Source organism: Megachile rotundata, chromosome 1 (genome assembly GCF_050947335.1).
Source record: "Megachile rotundata isolate GNS110a chromosome 1, iyMegRotu1, whole genome shotgun sequence".
Lineage (NCBI taxonomy): Eukaryota > Metazoa > Arthropoda > Insecta > Hymenoptera > Megachilidae > Megachile > Megachile rotundata.
The window spans coordinates 11,624,966-11,647,196 of NC_134983.1; the positions used below are offsets into that span (position 1 = coordinate 11,624,966).

Below are 22,231 nucleotides of genomic sequence, written 5' to 3' on the forward strand. Positions count from 1 at the left end.
TTATACATTTTTATGAAACCAACGTGGATATTGTCAGGTTCGTATGATTTGTTGTGTGTTGTTCCGACCTCGTTTTCGACGATGACTCGAAACAAAACTTGGTAGATGTCTTCAGTTTAGTTTATTTCTGACGATCTTATTTTTTTAATATCTATATACATCATAAACCTCTAATGCTAATATATGTGAGATACACCGTGATGCTTTAGCGAATGGAGTCTTTGAAAATTTGAAATCGTGACATGTCCAGGTTTCTAAATTTCTAAGTATCAATTTTAATTTGCAGGTGTTCGATACAGTTTAAAGAATTGATGTTAGTGTTTAAAAATTTGATATACGTTTTGGAGATGTGTACACTAAATCTTGGATATAGAAGGTTAATTGGTTTCCAGTCAATAACTCATCGAAAAGTCTATTAATAAACTGCAGATCGATAAAGTGTTAAAAACGTGGAAGTAGCCAGGACAGGAATCGTTGAAATTTTCAATCGCGCGTTCGCATGAGCGCAACGTGCAAGAAAACTGGCCACGTATACGTTTTTCCAAGAACGAAATTCCCTGGGATAATTATGCTAGGTACTCTTCTGTGCGCTTCCTCGTTGCGAGCATTTCTTCGGTGCAATTAGCGTGCATACCGGCGAAATATCTACACGACACACAGAGTTCGTAGGAGGCGCGCGTAAAGAACGTGGCGCCAGCGAAGAGGAACAGGGCGTTCTCGTGGCAATAAATCGACACGGGGCCTACGATAATAATCGATACCCGCTACCCACGTAACGAATCGACTTATATGCACAACGTACGCGTGATCACGATCCTGCGCGACCCGTGAATACTCGAAACTCTTTCCTTTTTCTTTCTTATTTACCTGTTTGAAAACACGATTTTTAAATTGCACGCAGTGTCTAGAGTGTAATTGCAATACTTGTCGGCGTAACTTCGCTTTGACTGACTTATCGTTCGATTAATTATGCAAGGTGTGGCTGCCATAGAACAGTAATGGGCAATCGAGCCCGTGAGGGCGCGGTACGCGGACGTGCAAATGCTCTGTACTCGCAACCACTTGTCAATCTCTCAGCGCTTGAAATTTATATGTTTTCGAGATTCTTTTTAACTTTATATTTTTACGCGTTTTTAGGTTTGTAAGGTTTTAAATTTGTAAAGTTGACAAATTTTATAGTTGCGGATCGGGTGTTAAATTGGAGGAAATAATGATATGGCTACGAACTCGATACTGATAATCGAGGCAAACACAGATGTTACTGTATATCTGTATACTTCTATATCTTTATATATTTGTATATTTGCGTATTTCTATATGTGGGTATGTTTGTATATTTGTTTATTCGTATGCTTCTGTATTTATACATATATTTGTATATTGGCATACTGGTGCATTTGTACATTTATACATTTGCACATATGTATATTTGTATATTTGTACATTTACACATATGTACATCTGTACATATTTACATATTTGTACATTTGCACATATATACATTTGCATATTTGAACATTTACACATATGTACACTTGCATAATTGCTCATATGTACACTTGTACAGTTGCTCATGTGTAATTTATACATGTGCACATTAGCACATTTGCATATTTGTACATTTGCACAACTGCACACTTGCACATATGTACATTTATACATTATCACATTTACACATTTACACATTTACACATTTACACATTTGCACACATGTACATTAACATATTTGCACATTTGCACATTTGCATGTACATTTACACATTAGCACATTTGCATATTTGTACATTTGCACAACTGCACACTTGCACATATGTACATTTATACATTATCACATTTACACATTTACACATTTACACATTTACACATTTGCACACATGTACATTAACATATTTGCACATTTGCACATTTGCATGTACATTTACACATTAGCACATTTGCATATTTTTATATGTAATACAAAACACATGTAACACAATAATTAAGTGTTTTAGCAACAACATATAAAAAATTTATTACCTAAATTTCTACTAAATAATTTGCCGACGAAAAAAATGATTACAAAAACGGTGGAAACTTTCGTATACAGCCAATAAATTTGAAGTAACAACATATTAGCAATATCAAGCCATAAAGCGAGACCGAGAACATTATCAGCAACGAAAGGAAGGAATAATATCCTCTTTCATACTCGTATCTCCGTTGTTCGCAGTTATTACCAAAGAATACATTATGTCACATCGTTCAGAAACTTCCAACAGTTTCTTCCATCCTTTACCATTGTTTCGCACAATTTCGCCGATTGTTCAGGAAACTTGTTAAGTACGGAGTCCCCTATTTCTCCGAACACCATTTTATTAATATCATTCATTGTTCAGAAAACCGGTTAACACGAAGTCCCTTATTTCTGTGAAATCCGTTTCAATATCATTCATATGGTCCAACGAGTCCATTCAATCTGTTCGCGTAGGACATTGATAGACAATGGTGTATCAATGTCAGATATAAAATTATGATGTAAATCAGAGACTACTGATGAGTGGTGTTGATGTGAAAATTATGTGAATGATTTACAAATCGAATTTAAACATTTTTAAAGTATGTTTTGATATTTGTGGATTCTTAAATTGTCGGATTTTCTAATTGTTGAATTATTAAATTTGAAAATTCTCAAATTCTCAAATTTCAAAATTTCCATTTTTCCAAATTTCAAAATTTCCCAAATTTCCAATTTCTCAAGTTCCCAATCTCCCAAGTTTCCAAATTCCCAAATTTCCAATTTCCCAAGTTTCCAATTTCCCAAATTTCCAATCTCCCAAGTTCCCAATTTCCCAAATTTGCAATCTCCCAAGTTTCCAATTTCTCAAGTTTCCAATCTCCCAAGTTTCCAATTTCCCAAATTTCTAATCCCCCAAATTTCAAATTTCTCAAGTTTCCAATTTCCCAAGTTTCCAAATTCCCAAATTTCCAATTTCCCAAGTTTCCAATTTCCCAAATTTCCAATCTCCCAAGTTCCCAATTTCCCAAATTTCCAATCTCCCAAGTTTCCAATTTCTCAAGTTTCCAATCTCCCAAGTTTCCAATTTCCCAAATTTCTAATCCCCCAAATTTCAAATTTCTCAAGTTTCCAATTTCCCAAGTTTCCAAATTCCCAAATTTCCAATTTCCCAAGTTTCCAATTTCCCAAATTTCCAATCTCCCAAGTTCCCAATTTCCCAAATTTCCAATCTCCCAAGTTTCCAATTTCTCAAGTTTCCAATCTCCCAAGTTTCCAATTTCCCAAATTTCTAATCCCCCAAATTTCAAATTTCTCAAGTTTCCAATTTCCCAAGTTCCCAATCTCCCAAGTTTCCAATCTCTTAAGTTTCCAATTTCTCAAGTTTCCAATTTCCCAAATTTCTAATCCCCCAAATTTCAAATTTCTCAAGTTTCCAATTTCCCAAGTTTCCAATTTCTCAAGTTTCCAATTTCCTAAGTTCCCAATCTCCCAAGTTTCCAATCTCCCAAGTTTCCAATCTCCCAAGTTTCCAATTTCTCAAGTTTCCAATTTCCCAAATTTCTAATCTCCCAAATTTCCAATCTCCCAAGTTCCCAATTTCCCAAGCCTCCAATTTCCCAAATTTCCGATCTCCCAAATTTCCAATTTCCCAAGTTTCCAATTTCCCAAATTTCCAAATCAGCAAATCCCAAAATTTGCTAATTTTCAATCTTCGAATTGTTCCACTCGTAAATTTCCAACTTCTTCAAACTCCCGCTCCAAATCCCCACATGTGCAAAACTCAAATTCTCACAAATTCAACAATATCTAGAAACCAAAGAATTGCAGACCATGTAACACTAAATTTAACATACCTTGCAATTTCAGTGAAATTCAATGCATCCAGATCTGCATTAGCAATACCTCACCGATATTACCAATATACCTCCGAGTATCAGTATCGACAAGATATTGCTAACCGATAGTCACATCTGCAGACGTTAGCCGTAATTTAAGGAGGTGTTACGCTCGATTATCAAGCAAACAATCGTGTGTTTCGTGGATTCTATTAGTCGTTTCTCCGGCTATCTTAACGACGTATGTACTTGTTTACCTACACGATGTACGCATCTCGTTCGCATGCTCGCATTAACTTACACAACGAATTGCCTTGACGATTATTTAACGCCATTCTCAGCGTAAACACGCTACCGTATCGTCGTGTAGCTAACGTGTTTGCATCGGCATGTTCCATTCAGATTGTACCGAATAATGGCCAACTCGAAACAAACGATTGTGGGACACGAGTGTTGAAACTATTCGGCAACGTTTCTGGGTTATTTATTAGACACGCATCGTGATGTTTCTGGCACGGCTATTGTATTGCGATTTGCAAAGGTTACTAAATGGCAAGAAAATGCGCATCTTAGCACTATTTTGAAATACTGTAGTTCAGAAACTTCTGTTTATTTTAATGGAAAATTTGGGATTCGAGGATAAAGGAAAATCTAGAAGTTACAATAATTTTTTAGTCGTAAAAAATATTCTACTTGGGATAAGACATAAGTTTGTTCTTGAGACATTTTAAATTTTAAACTGCAACATTTTTAAATTTCTGTATTTTCAATTCTGCAATCTCTGAGATTCTGTAATTCGAGAATAAAGGAAATTTTAGAAGTTACAATAATTTTTCAGTTGCAAAAAATATTCTACTTGGAATAAGACATAGGTTTGTTCCTGAGGGATTTTAAGTTTTAAACTGCAACATTTTAAAGTTCTTGATTTTTCAATTCTTCAATCTCTGAGATTCTGTAATTCGAGGATAAAGGAAATTTTAGAAGTTACAATAATTTTTCAGTTGCAAAATATATTCTACTTGGGATAAGACATAGGTTTGTTCCTGAGGGATTTTAAGTTTTAAACTGCAACATTTTAAAGTTTCTGATTTTTCAATATTTTTAATAGAGCAAAGTATTGGTTCAGATATGGTTTCTTTTACTTTATACTTTTTTACTGTTTTTATATTTATATAAACAGATCAGAACAGCAACACTCATACACTTCGTTACAGATTCATTCAAAATAATTTTACGCGAAATTTAATCCGACATGTTACCTCGAATTATTCCCTTTGTGAACGTTCGCACGGCTGTCTGAAATAATCATTTAACGATGATCAAATATCCGAAGCTCGTAATTATGCAAATTAGAACGCTGCTGTCATTACGCTCTCATTATAGTTTCAGTGTGCGAAATATCGTGTGTGTTTGATGTAATACTAGAGTTACAGAAACAAAAGAAATTGTGGGCAACGTAATCGTGATTAAATTAACTGCGTACTTCCGAATTCGAGATAAGCCCGTTCCCCTAGACGTTTATCAAAGTAATTTGATAAAACTCTTCTGACAGCAACAAAATATAGAATTCTCGACGTGTCAATCACATTTATACGTATCGTAATACTAAAATAAAGTTTTTCGTTCGTAAATAAAATTTTTAAATTGTGATTGTAATATTGTGCAAGTTATCCGCTTTCAAACACAATGTATCAATAGAATTACAAATATGATATATTCAATCAGTTTACATAATTTTCTGCAAATTGATTATTATTGAATAGCTCGAATATTCTGTATACAATTATAGATTAAACTGTAAATTGTATGTTATAAATTATTATGCGATTCTAAATTTAGCAAAAAGTTATTATGCATTTCGATTTTAATTTTAAATTGAAAATTTTCAATTTAATTTTTGAAAATTTAATCTGCAAAAATGATAAATTCTAAATTCAGCAAAGAGTTAATAATCAATTCGATTCCAAATTAAAATACAGAATTTTCAATTTAAAATTTAGCATGCAAAAATGACTTTTCTGTAAAAGATTGAAACTTATAAAACGACAAATTATTTACAGAACAAGTAATTATCGTAGATTGCATATCGGCCATTTCCGATTTCGTTTGCTCAAAGAACTCTCAATTACTTTCCAACAGAAAGGAAATGCTTCATATTTCCTGGCCGCTGGAAACCATTTTTAGATCGTCGAGGGCTCTCCATTCCAGCTGGCACTTCCAGCGCGAGTTAAGAGAGGAACTAACAGCCAGAATACCGTCCTAGTACCACAAAAATGCTGCATAAATCCCGAGGGAGGTTTTCGTACGTTCTTTGGGCATCGTATATTACGAGAAGCATTCCAGAACCGTGAAAACTGGATCACCAGACTGTTGCGCTTTCGCAACTGCCAGCCTTCGTTTCGGCAACTGTGAAATTGATATGAATCGATCTTCTGTTAAACTCCAAGTACTTCTTGGTTATCTAGATCGAAAATTCTATGTTCACTGACGAACACGTTTTGCTATCTCATTCGAACGTTTCACACTGAAATAATTAAACCTTTATTTATTATACTAACACGTACTGATACTTTCCATAGAAGTTTAACTAATTTTCAGATTGAAATGATTGTGCATACAAGATACATTTATATTCGTTTCGTTAACACTAAAACTGCCAAACCGGTTAAACAACCGGTTCACGAGTTTCTTATTTTAAATTACAAAATTTGTACTTCTCTTGAAATGCTGAAGATTAGAAATTGATGTGCATATAATTGTATTTAATCTTTGTGCATTTTTTTATTTCAAATTGTATACTGGTATATTAGTGTTAGTGTACATTTTATTTATTGTCTTGTATATGTTCATTATCTTTGCCACTACTTGTGCACAAAATTTTGTACATCATTTTTGTAGATCATTTTTCACTCTTCATTATTTAGGTGAAGTAAAAATAAATTAATCTAAATGCCTGTTTAATAAAGAAAAATAACACAGCAAAATATATACATTTCAGAGAAACTAGTTACAATAAAAAACATATAATTTCATTTAAAAGCAAACGTGATCATGTCTCCTCTACAAAATGGACGAGTCTAACCTAACCTATCTTCACAATACCTTGCAAAATCTAACTTTTAAAATATTTCTTGTTCTTTAAAGGAACATGATATCGAACATCCTATAAAAATGTCAGTATATCAAAAGTATTACGATTTATTTAATTTATCAGATTTGTTAGTAGCGAAGAAATCCTTGAACGTGACACGTAAAATTCTCTCGTGGAGAACGCAGCTCATTTCGAAGCGTCACGTGCGAAACGTTAGCATAAAGTAAGACACAGAGAGAGATAAATGGAGTCAATAGTTGTCAACAGCAGAAAAGCGAGAGGACGAAACTGTCCCTCGTGTTATTTCAAACTACTCTGTTGTACGTGACCTTAAATCTCAACATCTTAAACCTGACTACGCGCACGTGACCTGTCAACGTAAAGGTGCTTCAATCGAGCACTTCATTTCGTGTGCGAAAGAAGATACACTTAAACATACGCGAATTTTGAGAATATCACTTGGATGTTGGGTTCTGAGTGAGCTTTGGGGAATTGGAAAAGTTCGGAAGAAATCGGAGAAGTTCGGGCGGCATCGGGAACCCTAGGAACTAACCTAATCTTAGAAACTACGGTTCCTAAGATCCCTAAGGAATTCCCATGCTAGGAAATTTAAAACTTTGACAATTTGGAGACTTGAAAGGCGAATTTGAGAATTTAGGAATTTAGAAATTTGAGAATATGGAAATTTGGGAATTTAAATATTTGAGAATTTGTAAAACTTCAGAACTTGAAAATGTATAAATTTGAAAGTGTTCAAAATATATTTTAAACATCCGAACCATAAACCTTCAGTAAAAGCTAAAATTATACAAAAAAAAAAATATAAAATATATAACTTATTCGAATAAAGCAATAAAAGAAAACTAAAGTTTGCACTCAGCAACTTTACCCAACGCAACATTAAAAACTTAGGTATACCTGCATTTCTCCGTTAGCAGAGATATAAACAACGTTCATTGTCAAAGAAAGCAACGAAACTGAGATTCTAAAATTCATGAAAGAACCGCGTGAATAAGAAATACGAAATCAGGAAGGAAGTCAAAGTTCCTAGTCCCGAATAAAAGAAAACTTAGACGAAATTGCTCAGAAGTAACATCTGAAAGTTGTTTAAAATTTCAAAATGTGGCCGTCTTACCTTATTCCAGAGCTGCAGTAATTGGCAAAACCCTTCGCTCCCGTTTTCTTCCCTTCACTCGTCGTCCTTCGGTCTTCTTGTTCTTTATTCGCCACTCAAAAAAACTTTAAGAACGAGCCAAGAGTTCGAAGAACTAATATCCTTCTCGAAGGAAAAATTGCTCAGACTACGGGTACAGTTTTCCTTTCCGTGGAATCGAAGGCCATGGTGTGTTCTGAACGGTTTGACGATCTGAAATCAACAGAACGTCACGCTACGATTAGATTAGATTCAGTATATTTTAACGACATTACGTAAAGCCTTCTCCAAGACAGAAGACTAATCAGAGATTATGAAAAAATCAGATTTCGATAAATGGGTTCCAAGAAACGGGTGGTAAAATTGATAACTTTTTTGACGAAATTAAATCGAGGATGAAATTTTCACCATTTAGAATAATTCTGGAAATATTTTTTAAACTCGGCAAATCGAATTATCAATTTTACTCTATGTTCAATTTTTATTTCACTTATTTTGAATATTAAAATTAGTGTCGCTTTAATTAGTTAATACGTTATGTATCATAAAATTTTTATGTAGGAAAAGAATATCAACATACAACTTAATTGTCCATCAAAATGATGAATACATATATCTGATGAGTAGAACTTGTCATTCGACCAAAGAGAGTTCATAACTTGATAAAATACTCAAGTACAAATTAAAAGTAAAAAATTAAAAGTAAAAATTGAAACTAAAAATTGAAGGAAAAAATTAAAAGTAAAAGTTAAAACTAAATATTAAAATTAAAAATTAAAAGTAAAAATTAAAAGTAAAAATTAAAACTAAATATTAAAACTAAAAATTAAAAGTAAAAATTAAAAGTAAAAATTAAAAGTAAAAATTGAAAGTAAAAATTAAAAGTAAAAATTAAAACTAAAAATTGAAAGTAAAAATTAAAAGTAAAATAAAAATTTAAAGTATCATTCAATGCAATCAATTTACACGATTCATGAGAAATCATTTTAATTCAGTTCCATAATGTGGTACCTCCGTTATGATGTACATTTGCAGTTTCTAATCAAAGCATCTTCTTAAATAAACCAGAGACCTATTTGCAAGAGACATTAATTTACCGTGTAAACAACGGAAGCCACCAACAGACATTGACTGTTTATTCAGTTCCGTAGCTAGAAATATCTTTTTAAAAAAGTACGTGAGTATCTGGAAAAATCAGATGCAGAGGGAAACTTGTGTAAGCAAGAAAAGGGCAATCTTGAATAAGGATTGCGAAACTATAAAATATGCAACCCTCCTGGCATTTCGATTAGAAACAACCATGTTCCCCTTATTTATTGACCTATTAGCATTCATGGGTACTAGTCAAAGAGGGATAGTTCTAGTTTTCACTTTTTTTGGGGTTTATGAATTTGCACCTCTTCAAATTAAATTTTCGAAGCTCTAAACTGTTAAAGGCAAGAATTTGTAGATTCAAAAATTGTCAAGTGTGGAGTACAGAAATTTTTATATGTGCAAATTTTCCATTTTTCAAACTTCTGAAGTTACAAATATATACATTTGTGAATTTCTAAATTATCAAATTTCTGAATGTACAGATTTGGAAATTTACAGATTTCCAAATTCCCAATCATCCAAATTAAATCTAAGAATTCTACAAATTTTCAAATTCGTATACTTCAAATTTTTATTCTCAAATTCTAGAATTTCACAATTGTAAAATTTTTAAACATCACATACTTATTTGACGTTTCACGAATTTTTGTTTCATATAACAGAGGTGCACCCCAGTAATAAAGGTGCGAAAAAATATTTTAAAAAGCTCAATTTCTCAGAGTTTATTTTCGTCAGAATCATAAGATAGAACAGTTTCGGGTATCGTGTTAAGTGTAACAGAATTTGTGCAGTCATGCTCGAAACCGTATACAAGTATACAAAGAAACAAGTTAATTAAGGACCACCCAACGGGCAGTCTCCATTCTCTCGATGTTCCAAGATACACGATGGAAACGTGCCAAGAAAACGCGTAACCGGTGATTCTCTTTTTACGTTTCACATGCTTACTCCTGAAACTCGCGCAGTCTTGCTATGAAATTGCTAAAGTGTTCCGTCACGAGATTCAATTATCTCCGTAAACTACCGTGGACGTGTCTTTGACTACGAATTATATCGCGTGTATCAACGCGTTAACGTCAAACATGCAAGATTTAAGTGGAGGAGAATTAACCTTCAGGTTAGCAAATTTTGGAATATTGGAATTTTGAAATTTACATATTTTAAAATATTGAAATTTAGATATCTAGAAATATTGGTATTTAGGAATTTTGGAATGTTGGTATTTAGAAATTTAGGAATTTGGGAATTTAGGAATTTGGGAATTTGGGAATTTGGGAATTTGGGAATTTGGGAATTTAGGAATTTGGGAATTTGGGGATTTGGGAATTTAGGAATTTGGAAATTTGGAAATTTGGAAATTTGAGAATTTGGAAATTTGGAAATTTGAGAATTTGGAAATTTGAGAATTTGAAAATTTGAGAATTTGAAAATTTGAGAATTTGGAAATTTGGGAATTTGGGAATTTGGAAATTTGGGAATTTAGGAATTTGGGAATTTGAAAATTTAAGAATTTGGAAATTTGAGAATTTGGAAATTTGAGAATTTGGAAATTTGAGAATTTGGAAATTTGGGAATTTGGGAATTTGGAAATTTGGAAATTTGAGAATTTGGAAATTTGAGAATGTGGAAATTTGGGAATTTGGAAATTTGAGAATTTGGAAATTTGGGAATTTGGGAATTTGGAAATTTGGAAATTTGAGAATTTGGAAATTTGAGAATGTGGAAATTTGGGAATTTGGAAATTTGGAAATTTAAAAATTCTGTAATGTAGAAATCTGGAACCCCAGTTATTAAAAAATACACATATTTAAAAATTGCTATTAAATATAAAAATTTCAAACTGACAAACTATCCACTCTCAAAATTCCCAACTCAAATTATCAAAAGTAATAAAAAAATTCGGAATAATCACTGTTCGTATTCAAGAAATTTCAATTCTTTTAATATTCAGTATTAATCAGTTAAAATGAAATATTGCACAAAAGAAGTTTCATCTAATACGACTACAATTCTTTCCATTACGTCCTGCAGGGCTTTTATAATGAGACTTTGTGACGTTATATCACAACCGAGCTCTCGTAGCAGTCCACTGATTAATTTGAATGAATAATAGTCTGAAACCACCGTAATGAATAAACGCAGACGGAGGAAAACATGCGGCAAAGAGAATCCCGAATTCTCGAGAAGCGCACAGAAAGTACGCAACAATGGGCGTGCAATAAAATCACGATGATGAAATTCAAATTTCGGGAAATTTAATATCGTGCATAAGTCACGGTACAATGTCTGTTAAATAATTCCACGCATCGTTTCTTAATTAAAAACAGAGGCACTCGACATGGTGTTCGCGGAAGCTTCGGTTTTTCTGATGAGATTTCGCAGCATCCGGTCCTTGATAAGAAAAAGAGGAAACGGATGAACACTTAAAACGGACTTGCAGAATTTTCAAAAAGAACCGACAACCTTGGAACGCAATCTCCAAGGATCCTCGAAATTTATAGCCGTCGATTCGCGAAAGATTAAACATCGTTAAACGAGTAAAAACGCAAAAGGATCGACAAAGAAGTTTATTGCGAAGAGTGCCATTAAAGCATTCGAAATGGAGACAAGAATTAAGAAGAAAATTACTTGGAACAGAGAGTTTGATAACCAAGAAAATTCAACGATCGTTCGATCAGGAATAGACTACTTTTTGTGGATCGTTTCGATAGATCTGATACGATAACCGTTCCCTTTTGCTTCTTCGCCGATCATCGTGAAACTCAAACGTCCAATTTTACGAGCTCGTAAAGAGAACGAGTCAGTTGGCAGGCTGTCACTGAACGAATCGTTTCTACGAGATTACCTGCCGTCATAAATTCGACAGCCAATCAGGAGTTTGTCTGACCGGTTACTAAACAGGCTTCGATATCTGTAATTCCCTAATCTTCATCGATTATCATTAAATTCTAACGACTGCACGAGTTCAGACAGAGGGGTTCTAAAGAAATCTTGTTCGCGCGTTAAACATCACAATTACCATTTACTGATAAAAAATATTCGAACGTTGCATATTAAACAGCTAATCGGAGTATGACAAGTTATATTTATATGACTTTGAATTGAAAGTCGGTGTTCAAGATAATTTTATTGCATTACAAAATATTACAAATTTAGCGATATAGGAGTGTGGGGATCTACGGATGTGGGAATTTATGTGCAAATTTTTGGGGTACTTTGGGATTCACAAATTATGACTTAAGGACATAAGAAACTCTGTAAGAATCAATTTATTCAACATTTAAAAAAATCTCAAACAAATATGATTAATTCAAAATCTTTACTAATCTTCTTATAGTAACAAGATAACATACCGAATAAAAGCTCGAACAAAAAAATTTTTATAAAAAAGAAGTAATCAGAGAATCATGATCACGACAATTATAATGGTTGTAACATGCATCGTACGTGTCCACGTGTACGTTAGAGTTGCAATCAGCAAAGTTGCGCCGAGACGAAAGAACAAAACGTATAATCGAGCCGGTAGTATAAGTTCGTAAATATTATTGCATTTGCGAGTCATAAGTTCCCTAGCGGATGTCACGAGTGAAACCGCGTTTTGTGTCACCCAAGCTAAGATAATTTTCGGATGTTTATGGCGCTGATAAACAAAGAAGCAACCAAGATTTCCAGCTCACGTCTACGCTAGGTTTTACGTCTTCAAGGAAAATGCAAACTCTGACAAAGAACCAACCGGTCTACTGACGAGCCTTTAACATCCGTTATCCGGTGGTTTTTTACCTTCGAGACTGAATGCAACTGAAATTGAAAGCTGAGCTTTGTTGACTAGATACAAGGGACGTGGTAAACGCTTTGTTATTTAAAACTAAGAAACAGGTAAAAATGATTTTTATGTCGTTTACGAGGTGTTCATACAATTATGTCGCCTTCGAGAACTTTTTCTTACAGAACAATATTTGGAGAGAAAATTATGAAGAAAATTATGTTTCAAGTACAGTAAGAAATATAGGGTAATGATTTATAAGAACATGTCAGAAGTTCCTAATGAAAAATGTGGACTCAGGAAGAAATTATGTGTTAAAGAATTTTTAAATGAATTTGGTTATTAAAAAATTTCAGAGTATAAATTTAAAGTGAGAATAAAGTCATTCAATTACTTATGAAATAGTCTGTACTCTAAAGATCATTATAGAAACATTCTTCAAATAGCAAAGGTACTTATAAAAAACTAGAACCATTTCAATGATTTAATGGTCAATCACGTGACTAATATTAACACGTTAATCATTGCAACTTTGAAGTAAACAATTAGTAATCATATGAATAATAAAACATTGAGGTAGACAAATGTACGAGTGATAAAACTTTTAAATAATAGAAAATGTAGTAATTATTTAGAACAGACTAATTTTCATGACCTTGAAATATATTGTCAGGCTCATTATTCATAGTAACTTGTTCCTATACATAAATTACTTCATGTTCTTTGAGTTCTATTTAAATGTCCTCAACACTTAATTAAAAACAATGTCAGCTTAAATTTGCATTTATTAATAAATAACTTTGAACTATACAGATCTATTGGATCCATAAATAAATGGCTATCAATTTTTAATTTAATTTTTATATACGTATTACATGTGTTCTTACGATTGCAACAATTTGACCTGAAACTCGAAAATTTCAATTATGAAGTCAAAGTTACAAACCTGTTTAAACTATTCAACCTCAAACATGTAAAAGTCCTTGAGAGTATCAGAAACGTGCTTCAAGATTATCGCCAACTACTTTAGATTTCAGCAGAAGTCGAAATTCCAAGCGATCAAAACAATAGAAACAGTAAATCATTCGAACAACAGAATTTTCAGATACGAAAACACGTGTTCAAACATCAAAACAACGATTTTGACAACAGAGATTATATCCTACCTACATGATCTGTTGGAAGTCATCTCTCAGGTAAATCCACGGCCGCCGACAGTGGCCTGGCATTGTATCAAGAGGCACACAAAAGTTCTACAAACATCACTCACTATTTATTCTGTTTATTTGCATTCATACAAAATTCGAGTAATCCTTCTGACGTCAAGTCAGTTGCGCGTGCACTAGCGACCAAATTTCCACTCTCGTACACACCGGTGAAATAAAATCGTCGACGAGACAACGACACTCGCAGAACATTCGTGACTGACACGAACTGTCTATTCGATACCGCTTATTTAGCCGGAACTTCGTTAGTTTCGCGAACTAGGTTTCCCGACGATAAATATTTACACATCACCGAATGTGGGTTAACGTTTTGCATATCGCCCCCACGAAGGATATTGCTGGCTCTGACAAATGTTATGGATCCAGAACAACCACGAGAATACGTGGCACTGATAAGAGCTTCCTTTTTGCCTAACGGTCTTAATTGCACACCATTTACGCCACCACTTACCTCCACTTCGTTGCATTTAACATGTTGACAATTTGTCTTTTTGAGAAAGAAAAAATTGCAACGATCTGAGTGAATCGAAAGAAAGCATTTCTAGACCTGTTGACACATGATGCACTCTTAACTTGAAAACTGAGGTCAAAATATAAAATAACAAATAGTTAAATTGTTGAGATTATAAATTAACACATACTTCATTTTACACATACTTAAATTTAGAGATAAATATTTTGACAAATTTCATAAATATTTTAAAAAATCAAACACTTGTACAATTTTCTTGTGAGACTTGTAAGACATCTTCCATATACTCAATATTATTTATGAACTTTTAAAGACTGTTTAAAACGACAAATTTTCAGCTAAAAATCGTGTTACAGAATAAAAAAAGTTTTGGATAGTGAACGGCAGGGTAACCAGAGTAAAAAACCGCGACCACATCTGTTCACCGTTGTGAATACATACTTATTCAAATTCGATTCCGGTCTCGATAGCTAGTCGCAAGCCTTTCAAGGGTGGTTTTCTACATCCCCGAGACGTATATCTTTTCTAGACGATGCACGGCTACGTGTGTATACTGTCGTGGAATTCACGCGAGTGAATGATCTACAGAAAGGATTCCACGGATTCCCAGAATCCCGTGTCCGTATTCCTTTCCACCATGCTGCTGCAAGCATTCCTATTTCCGCTCGCAGATATCTAAATTCTGTTAAGGCTCGTACAAAGAGTGTTAGATGTTTTGTACTCGACTTTGTCGCCCAAGAAACATCACCGAAAGGAGTGAGGATCTACTGAAAACTATTGTGCCCGATAACGTATGTTTCCGGTTGGTTGCACAGAAAATGTGTCACTGCTCAGATATAGGAACGGTACTTTTTTGGTATTATTTGACACGTTAGTTTTTTACAGTATGAAGACACAGATCGACATATTAAATTTGATGTGTGGGATAATTGCATCAGACGTTGAGCAAAATTGCAACTTAAATTTGTTTGACAATTTGTTATATGATAATTTAGTTTGTATAGTTACACTATACATTTGTACTTTATAATATATAAAATTAATTAATATATAGATTAATATATAAAATTATAATATAAATTTTTATTTTGCTATTTCAATTATTTATGTCATTCAACACATAAGTACACTTATAAATTTTTATTTCAACATCGCCACATATTTTTGTGTTAAAGTACGAACATTTGTTGTATAATTTAAATACCTCTGTAATCTTGATTGATTTATTTGGTTATGTTGCAAATGTTTATTGTACAAGCTATCTTTGCACGATAATCTATATGAAATACAAATTCTCGTTGAATCGCGAATTATTTGTGATTAAACGCTTATGCATCAAGTATTATTCTCGTCCTTGAATGACGCGGATAAAATCCCATTTGATTTTCTCCGTGTTTCACACAATTCTCTCACATTCCTGGTCTGCTACTTTCGTTAAATTACTGATTTCGCATACAATCGTTTATTCATGCGATCCTCATCAATCAATCATTGTGCATTTGCTCAGAGCATTACAGCGACCGACAACATCCAATGTTTTGTTTCGATCGTGATTATGCTAGCTTTCGATGCGTGTACGTTCACTCTGATGTACGCCGCAGAATACTGTTCAGATTACTTGAATTTGTAAAATGATTAGAAAGCATAAATGATACAGACACTTTACTATAGACGTTTGATATTTCATATTTGAACCTTGAAAGCTTGAATAATACGATTTGGTCGATCAACCAAGATTTATTAAAATTGACAGTAAAATCATTTTGTAAATGTCTTCATGAGTCTACTGGATCACCTGCTAAAAATATTGACAAAACGTTCAAATTGTTCTAAAACGTCAAATTGATATATCAAATATTTTCCGATACAGCTAGGATTAAACAGTAAGGATTAAATTAATCATTATTGCAACCAACAATCTCAAGAACCTTAATAAGCATGCATAATGACATATAAGTATAATTTCATGGTTACTAAATCATGCAACACTTGACACTCAAAACTGATCATTTCACGCAACCTACAATCAGCCATTTTCAAGAAAGATAATGAAAGGTACACGTAGTTATTTCCATCAAACATCAACAACATTTATCAATTTGCCAAAATTGTCAGAACTAACGAAGATTTATGTCGTAACATAAATTCTTTGATGTCTCCTTCGTCTTACTCGCATGGCCCGGTTTTCGAGAGGAATCCTTTTTAGCCGCATATCAGGGAACCTCGTGACAATTTGCAGGTGCTAACAACGCTGTCGAGGAAAGCGTCGTGTTATTTCGTCGAAAATCGAGTCACTTGACCCGGAAGGTTGCAGTAAAACGTGAAAGCTCTCTTCGTCGAGCAAGCGATCGAGCGGAAAGTTCAGACATTTGCGTTAGCCCTGCCTTAACTTGGTCCCTAAAGGCTGTTTGAGTAATGGCGCGGCAGAAAGAAAAATCGTGCACGAAATAAAGAAAAATCGCTCACTCACGAAAGGGCGACCTACCGGGAACTAATAAACGTACACCGATACCGATATCCTTTTCCTTCCAAGAAATTTTTCAATGTTCTTACAATCCCTGCACGTTCATCTTTCTAACACGTTCGCTACCGCATTGTCGGTTAATGCTATCAATTTCGTGCAATTCGATTAAAAGAAAGACTAGAGGTTAGAGTATATTCTCTGTTTAGTATAGGTTTGGTTTATTCTTGTAATACACCTCTTTTAAGCATTATACCCCAAGTATAATGTATACAAATCTGGGTATTTATGTGAGGATGAGGATATGTGAGGATTTGAGGATCGAGAAACTTGGGGATGTGAAGATTAGATAGTCCACAAATTTGGGGATCTGGGAATTTGGGTATATGAGGATTTGACGGGCTAGAAATTTAGGGACGTGAAGATTTGATGGTCTAGAAATTTGGAGATCTGGCGATTTGACAGTCTTGAAATTTGAGGACCTAGAAATTTAGGTATGTGAGAATTTGAGTAACCTTGAGATTCGGTGATTTTAAATTGTAGACAACTAAAGATTCAGAAACACAGAAATTTGCAACTCCAGCAATTTCAGAAGAGGAAAATTTGTAAATCTAAAAATTTTGCAACTTAGAAAAATATCGAAATTTAACATTTAATTAGAAAATAAGTAAACATGAAGATGTAAGAATTGAAAAGTAAAGTACAGACATACCGAAGTGAAGCCTATGGTGCGGAGTGTACAAATGTAATTAGAGAAGACAAATGGTGTATGTACCATTGTGTGTCAATTACATATTGAGCGGCCATTCGTACGACTTCCGGCAAGCTTAATTGTCTCGTTGTTCGTTTGGCGATCATCTGTATTTAGGTTACGTGTACGACGAACGTTTCATTCGCTACGAAGGTCAATAATGGCCATCAGTAATGTTTTCATCCCAACCTTTGGGTCAAGATCGATCGTTAAACCGTCGTCTCAGACGTTGTCGGAATTTTCATGGGTCTCGAAACGGTCTGGTAAGATGGACACGTTTGTCCGATCCTATATAATCTCGTTTCGTAACTCGAAATTATCGGTGTTAGTTTGAGGGTAACCGTTAATTGCTTCTTCGAGACGTTAAATATCCTAACGTTTCTCTTTTCGAGACTATGTCGCGTTCATTTCTTGGAAAATAGTTTTCAAAGAACAATCGCTAAACAAATTCAAATGTAACAAATTAGACTTCTTTGTCCTAAGATTTTCAGGAGAGGTTTTATATAATTGGCAGATACAGATTAATATTTGATACCAAATTTGTTAATTGATCTCAACATTCTGTAGTGACAAAATTCTAATAGGCTTCAGATACCTGTTAAAATCGAATATTTAAAATGAAAACGTCAACGTTACATTATTTCGTTCTCCCAAATTTTGCATATTATCAAGAATAAAGATAGTAGATGCATTCTAAAATTTTATGCAAAAAATGCAAAACAGAAGAGCATGACGTTCCTCGTTAAAAAAGGTATACACCGAATGTGACGACGAATTTTAAAAAACGACCTAACAAATTTTTTAAATCTCTCTAAGTACACGTACGTAATACGAAAGAGCGATTTTATAATTACAGCTCACGTAAAGCATTTTATCAACATAGTCTCTGAAAGAATTGTTATCGCTGAATTCGGTTACCTATGTTTCCATTTATATTAAATCTATCAATATTCAGACATCGTAGGATCCTTGCTATTGCTGACGGAGCGAGCTCGCTATATTTTATTCCGTACATTAATGCGCAATAAAAAAAACTGACCGAAACAGAGCCAGCCTTTCATATTGTGTACACGCAAGAAATTGCAATGTTTTCGTATTTAACCGGTTCAGTAGATCGCGTGCCCTCAGAAATGTTTTATTCTCGGACGCATCGTGCGCCCTGTCGCGGAATACATTATGTAAAGTGACGTGCACCGTGCTCGTAAAAATCTGTTTCATCGTTCCCGTGGAAAATATGACTGTCGCGGATAGAAACATCGTCATTTTCCATGTCGCCAAGCGTTCGAAAGAATGAACACGCTGAACGATTATTTTGATTAACCCGTTGACCAGCACCCGATGTTGCCACTTTTCTTTCAACAGCAAATTTTTCAATTTTTCATTCACTTTCAAAATGAAAAATTTTTTTTCATTCTCAAATAAGCATTCTGCATTTGTCGATGTACCAATATTTGCAAGTGCAGATGCATTCGACTTAACCTAATTAATAAAATGTTTCTATAAAAATTAAGAAAAGACCCAAGACCCTAAATTACAGACCCAATTTACAATTATTTATCCATGACAATTTTTTTGACTAAAAAGAATTCTCCAAACACTGCAATTAGTGCGAAAAAGAATATCGTCGATCCGCTAACTCGAGAGAAGTTATGATCTCCTCATGACTCCTCGCGTACGAAACGATATTACACGTTCAAAGCATACTAACGTCGTGAGACTCCGATGTAACGACGGAAAATTCCTTATCTCATGCCGAGCAGCACGTTCCTTAAAAATCAAAGACCGTCGGCGTCAGTCGGTTAAACGAACGTGGATAGCTGAGACAGACAGCCAACGAAGCCGCTTTCAACCATGGATACGAATTTAATAAACGAGAACAGTTTTCGAGAAATCAGTGCATCGACGTCTTAATTAGTGAAATGCGAATTGTATTTTGTACGGTAGGTTAAAACATGCATAACTGCAATTAAAACGCAATTTTGTCGACGTACCCATTTAAATCCACTTAAGGTTGTACAAGAAAATGTGATAAATATTTTAGTGGGTTGGAATGTGGACCTTTAGGATAATGTCGTAAATATACTATGTTACAAATGATTCCTTTATTTTCTTTAATTTTTAATTTTCTTAAAAATGTTTAATTTTCATGAAATGTTTGAACTTCATGTTTAATTAGGACACATGTTTAAAAGCATGTGTAGGTGAAGTTACACATATAATGAACGAGATACAGTTTATTTTGTTATTGGAAGATTGTTAAAATGAATTTATTGTTTTTTATGTCTTTTTAGAAAGATGTGGATAGATTCATACTGATGCATTGTTTTATGTAATTGTAGAGGTGTAACTGATAGTAAGCATAATTATATGTCTAAAAGAATTTGTACTTTTTCTTATTGTTCTGTTGTTGATCTAAATGTGGGACACATTTGGACAATTTACACAAAAATGTTAGATATTGCTTATTGTCAGATTGACTGTTTTTATAACCATTTGTACGTCACATTTGAACAATTTATAAAAAAATGTTCAATATAGCTTTTCAAATTTGTAACAACTATTCTTACGTTATATTACGTTAAAATTTTTCATACATTTTCAGATTCACTGTTTCCATAACAACTGTCACATATTTTCACAATTTACGTAAAAATTTTCAGTGTCTACATAACGGACGCAGATATCTGGCATATGTTATTCTATGTACAAAATAAATATCGATAACGTAATATTGCTCGTATTTAATTAATCCAACATTTCACAAAAGCTTGTTTTTGCAGAAAAGCCAATAAGAGGAAATGCACCGCTATTATTTCAAACGATCCGCGCATGAAATTGCTTCTGAAATTCACCAGCGTCACGATTGTTAATAATAGTGTCCGACAGAAACCTGTTCCGATTTACGAAATCACTATACGTTGTTTAAACGTTAAACAATGAACCAGTTGTCTCTCTTTTCTCAATTACGAGCAACCATGTTATGAGCAGCCTCTTAACTGCGATTTACCCTATGCTTCCTATCAGGAGACCAGATTGAACCTTGCCGAGCAAAATGTTCTCCACGATGCACATGAGCTCGTGTTCGTACGAGTATGTTCCGTGGAAACTGTGGAACCCATTTAACTAAATTTATAGCGAACATGCCGTGTTTTCTCCTTACGTTCATTACGACATTAATATACCGCTCGTACCAGATTACTGGAAATTAATCACAGGCGAAAATAATGGTTTGTCCTGCATAATCATACATTTGTGTCGTATTAAATATTTAAATGCGTTAAGCCATTGTTGAAAATCATTGGTTCAATATTTACGTATGATTAATGCAACACGTTGGCATCGTTATTTTGCATCTGGTGATAATGAAAATGAAATGTTGATATTACAAATAAATGAAACTTTTCACCTGTTTATGTAAACTGATTATATACCGGTTAAATTATGATTTATCTTATTGTAAGCTAATAAATATATTAATTTTTAAGAATTTTTAGACTTTAAAAAAGTCCCTTCTAATGAATTTTTAATTTGCAACGAATTTGTTATCTTAAAGAGTAAATTAAGCCGAACATTTTCCGTATTAAAGTGCACGAAATACCTTCGGTCCCTTATTTAGAACAACCTACATTACTCAACTGATTAAGCAAAGCTCGTTATAATATTAACGAAGAGCCGATATCATTTCCCATTAAATAGTACACGATCCTGTAAACCATCGAAGGCTATGCACGTTCCTTCGATGTTCACAATATTGCTCAGAGATACTATCATTTTTGATATATTAGGAACTAAAATAGTTAACAGGATCTGATTTGTATAATTCTTGTCTCGGTAACGAGATAAATGATAAAACATTAAAAGCCATCACATATTCATTAACGGTGATCCGATGATTTAATACGTACAACTTATGCTAAGTTGAAAAGACCAAAAAGAAAAATTACTTAACAGTTCTACGTGCCAAGAACTTCAAATGAACTGTGATTTCCGTTTTACCAGGATAGTAATTAATAGCGATAGAACCACCATGAATAGACTGCGGATCTCTATGCAGATATATTTGCATGTCATACTTCTTAAAACGCTTGAAAATATTTTCTTTTTTATATTTCGCGTCTTTTGCATATTCTAATACTTTATGCTGGACACTTTGCATATTAATCGTTTATATTGCATACCTTGTTCGCATACCTACCTTTACATGTTATAAACGTAATTTTTTTAGTCTCTGCTTTTCCGTTTTCCGACACTTGAGCTTTCAGTCTCTCAATTTTATTTTTCACTATGTGAGTTTTTTAGTTTTTCAACTCTAATTTTAGAAGTTTGTAATTTCTTAATTTTTAAAGTTGTTGATGTTTTAATTTTTCCATTCTGCTCGCTGGCAACTT

General features: G+C 33.6%; 1 protein-coding gene across 2 annotated transcripts in view; it reads right to left on the reverse strand.

Moving 5' to 3' along the window:
* The window catches only part of Pde9 (phosphodiesterase 9), a 167,880-nt gene that overhangs the window by 107,742 nt on the left and 37,907 nt on the right, over positions 1–22,231 (reverse strand). For both annotated transcript variants that reach the window (XM_012280684.2, XM_076536120.1), the window contains exon 3: positions 8,058–8,288. The gene's annotated coding sequence lies outside the window, so the exon portion shown is untranslated. The remainder of the gene's footprint in view (positions 1–8,057; positions 8,289–22,231) is intronic.